The sequence below is a fragment of the Montipora capricornis genome, chromosome 11 (genome assembly GCF_036669925.1).
Source record: "Montipora capricornis isolate CH-2021 chromosome 11, ASM3666992v2, whole genome shotgun sequence".
NCBI lineage: Eukaryota > Metazoa > Cnidaria > Anthozoa > Scleractinia > Acroporidae > Montipora > Montipora capricornis.
In genome coordinates, this window is record NC_090893.1 from 26,418,673 (window position 1) to 26,423,672 (window position 5,000).

Consider the following 5,000-nt stretch of genomic DNA (forward strand, 5'->3'; position numbering starts at 1 on the left):
GTAAAACAACTTGGTATTTACTTTCTAAAACAGGATTGGTGGCCAAAGCCTCAAAGTCAATAAACTCATTCTTCAGAATCTTGGCTCGCAGCTTAGCAGACACAGGGGCATCAATGGGTAGACTTGGGGAAATAAACAGTGTGCTAGGTAATGTAGGGGTTATGGTTAGTAAATCACCTGACAGCCTCTCCTGAAATTGGCTAACAGCTCCTTGAATCACTGATTGACCGGGGCTATCTGCAGGAATTCCAGCTGCAGGCACCTCTGATACCTTGTCCGCTCCAGCTGCATCGCCAATAACAGGCCTCTCAGAACCCCGGTCAGAAATCTGGTGGTCATTGACATTCCGGTCTCCACTCGTTGATGAGAGCCGTCTCGTAACCTCATGGGACACTTTACTAACGATCTGCTCCAGAAGGGCCTGAGGTAAGACCTCAGCCGAGAGCTCTTGAGGCTGCAGCTGCTGAACTACTTCTGCTGAGCCTTGACTGGATTGACCTGGCGGATACGCTTTCGAGCTGGGGTAGCAACAGACGAGGCAGACTTTGTTCTCTTAGGAGGCATTATCTGCAAACAAAAGGATAAAAAGGATGGAGGGGGGGGGGGGGGAACCATGGAAATAAACAGCTTACAAATACCGATTGACATAGAAGAAATGAACACCTTAAGGACGTTCGCGCCAATTGTTTCTGCGCATCCTTACTGCGCACGCAAATGCACAAGCCACGTCATACACGAGCGCGCGCGCTAAGTAATAAAATGAGAAATGGTTGGGCAAAAGGCCATTGCTATAGCTTTGCCTGGATTTAACGGTCTTGGACGTTCGGTGACCCCAATTTTTCTTTCCAGAAACGGATTTTATTTACAATTATCTCCACGTTGTCCAAAAATGATTTCTGCTCACGGGACATCAAATCCTGCCATCCTGCGGCTGCAAGGCGAGTGAAATTTTGTTCGCTAAACGCGAACTTGATCTTTAAGGAACCTCAACAGTTGACTAAATTCACTTAATAAGTCCACTTAAACAGTATTTGGCAGAGAAGATTTCACTGCAAAGATTTAATTGCAATATATTTGGGTTGACAGACACTGGCCTTATTCGCTAACGAAGCCCGATTTGTCACATTTTGGGTGTTCTTCCGGGCATGTTCTCTCCAAAACGAAGTCGGTGACCCCCCATTTTTTTTACATTTCTGACATAACTAACTCATCATCTTACAGTGGTAAAAGTTTCAGAAAAAAATCAATGTTGAAAAATTTTCGCGCGAACGTCCTTAAAACAAAATAAACAGGCTAGGTCAAGCCATGTCAGACAAGAAGTCGACACACCAGCAAACCCACAAAAAATCAAGGCTCCTCAAAGTCAAGGAATAACAACAGTAAATTCCTCAGCAAATAAAGCTGAGCTAAAAAGATCAGACGTAACGAGGGAAGCACAAGGTAAAACCTTATGTGCTAACCCATTGCAACAAACGTAAGACAAAATGTCCACATGCACAATTCACGGGAGCCCAAGACGGAGATGAACCCCGAATAAATAAAAACGAAAAAGGTGTCCGTTAAAAGGAAATGAGCGGGATAATCACAAATAAGCGGTATATGCACGATCATGACTAAAACACCACACGAGTACATACGGGTAACATACGAGTAACATACGAGTAACATACGGAACATACGGATACATACGAATACATACGACTAACATACGAGTAACATACGAGTAACATACGAGTAACATACGGATACATACGACTAACATACGGATACATACGAATACATACGAGTAATACGAATGTTTTTCTCATAAAGGAAGCAGTAATTATAAGCCTTGCAGGCATTTTTCACGTCAGCAAACACGTACCCGGCTCAGTTTGAGGGGGGAGGGAGGGGATGTTGATCGACCCCCCAAGGCTTTCGTTAAATTTAGGCAGAGTAAAATAAATTCACATGGAGTGCAAAACCCTTTGCTTGCGCTACAAGATAACAATATATTTTGGATGTCGCTGATGTCGTATGACGTCATCAGATCCGCCATCTTGATTTCACTATTTCAGCTTAAGTTGCCTATGATAAATCAGTGCAAAATCAAGCCAGAAAGCTTAAATGGGGTAAAAGATTATGACAGACCTGCTCTGACTTCCTTACGTGTGTTAAATGTAAACTGGCCTGACAGTCATAATCATCTACGAGAGCAACATCCAGATATACATACAGAGATACAAAAACCCTCAACTTGGCGCGCAACATTATTTCGTTGCAAGTTTGGGTCGATTTCTCCCGTTTTTCACCTTGCATGATCAACTTGTCGCGCAACAAAAACATTTGTTGCGGGTTGAAGAAAGTTGTTTCGAAAAGTAGAGCGCGAACCTACTCTGAGCAACAAATTTTGGCTTTATTGCTTGTTTTTCATAAAGCTCACAACTTGTCGCGCAACAAATGTGCTCTTGTACTAGCAAATCAACCACCCAGCGCCCTGCATTTCTTCAACTCGCAACAAATGTTTTTTTTGCGGGTCAAGTTGATCACGCAAAGTGAAAAACGCGAAACATCGACCAGAACTTGCAACGAAACGATGTTGCGCCACAAGTTGAGGGTTTTTGTATCTCGTCTTTCGCCGTCTTAAGGGTTTTGCACTCCATGTGAATTTATTTTACTGTGACTAAATTTAACGAAAGCCTTGGAGGGTCTATCAACACCACCCCACCCCCCCCCCCCTCCCCTCAAACTGAGCCGGGTACGTGTTTGCTGACGTGAAAAATGCTTGCAAAGCTTATAACTAGAGCTTCCTTTATGAGAAAAACATTCGTATTACTCGTATGTATTCGTATGTATCCGTATGTTAGTCGTATGTATCCGTATGTTACTTGTATGTTAGTCGTATGTCAGTCGTATGTATTCGTATGTATCCGTATGTTCCGTATGTTACTCGTATGTTACCCGTATGTACTCGTGTGGTGTTTTAGTCATGATCGTATATGCACATGTAAAAAAGCAAAAATGTGACAAATATTCAAAGCATGCGAATTGCTCTTAAGATAGCGCCTCGATAACTACGATATAACTGGTACTGACCAACCGAATTTAAATGAACACCATCATCTAAATTAAAAGCCTTACCAGGGGAAGAAAAAGGGGAGTGCAACCAGCGAAAAACATTGAAAAGGTCACCTAAAACGGCGCTCGTGTACTGATTCAAGGCAGTAGCGCGTGTGAGAAGTGAAGTCTCAGACGTGGCACATGAAAAAACAAGTGGGATGACATGACATAGAGAGTCCGTGTGTGGTCCGTGTGTCATTCGTCCATTCGATTTTCAATTGAAATAAAAAATAACACTTTGCTTTTCAATTTTGTATTTATCGATTTGTGTCATTTTATTTGGAAACAAAAATGAAGCACTTAAATAAAAATGTTCATACCTTTAAGATTCACATTTTAAACAATGCTTTATCCAATACTATTTTCCATTTTTATGTCCCGAAATAAACGAAAAGAGTACGTCGATAACAGAACTTTAATTTGCCTTAACAAACAAAACTAGAAAATTGATTCTAATGTCATTTGTTTTTCCAGTTGATAATCGAAAATCAATTGACCAAAAACCAAAATTGAAGATTGATTTTCAAGATTTGATTTTTGTTTTTGTTAAAAATGAAAACCAGACTGATCAAGATAAGGCAGAGGTTGACGCAGTCGGGGAGGCTTGGTTTGGGGAGGGTGGGGAAAGTGAGATCAACCATGGCCATTCCGATGCACCTGAGAGAGGGAAGGGAGGGGAGAGTTGCATGAGGAATCCGTTTCGCGCCCTTTTGACACATGCTCTTCCGCGCACGGTTCTCAGCTTGTCTTCCTTGCTAGTTCAATTTTAGTTAGTGTTTCGTCATCTTCTTGCGTTGGCATGGCGGCTGTCAAGACCTGCGATGTCAGTAGAGAAGGAAAGGATTTAAAAATACGGATGCAAGCAGGCGACATGACGGTAGCTAGACTTTCCCGAGCATTTCAGGCAAGTACACAGAGTACAACACACTTAATCAGTCTGAGTTGTGCAAAGGTGAACGTAAGCTTTTAGTCTAACAGGAATTTCTATTTTTGGTTGAAGCAAATTCTCTCTACCTTAAAGAGGAGTTCGGCGACTTGGCCTATTGGCCGAACGATGGTGGTCGTTTTAATGTCATGCACTTAACGGACGGATCTTCCATGCAAGTTATGGGGGAAAGTCTACAAGCAGATCTTTCTCAACCAGACTTGACTCGCCAACATCCGCAGGGTCAGGGATTTTCCTACACAAGTACGGGAGCGGGACCTGTGCCAGTGCTCGCAGGCAACTACAGGGCACCGCTTTTTGCCGGAAACAGCAAAAAGAACAAAGCGATAGCAAAGGTTATTATCGCAGAAGCAAACAAAAACGACGAAGGAGGAACATCGTTTCGTGAACTGGGACAAACACATGTAAATATCACGGAAGACACGGCAAGCGTTACGTATATAATTTCCAAATTCCGAGAGACTTTCAGTGCGGAAAGACTAGAGCTTTTCACTTCCAATGGGTTAAAGGTTACTGACACAGAGGGAACGAGAGGTAGGTGTTATCTTTCTCCATACCTGCATCTGTCACTTCAGGTCACGCAATCATGACGTGGTTTTTAATTATTGCAATGTTTGCAGCCCTGGCTTTTCTAGCTGATGCATGCTCCTCCCATATTTGTGGTTCATGGTTGGTAAAGCAATCAAACCTCAGAAAAATTGCAATATACCATGATGGCTGGTTGCAAGTAAAAGGAAATTAAATTACTGAAATCAGTCTACACACATTCAGAATGTAAGATGGAGAACGGTCGACGTAAGGAAGAATAGATTTGAGCATAAGAATCTCAAGTTTATTAACACGAATACAACGGAAGGAAATGAATAAAGCGGATAAAAACGGGAACAAGTAACACTGAATATAAAAAAATGGAACAAAAACTACACTAAGCTACAAAATGATACGTATAAGCATA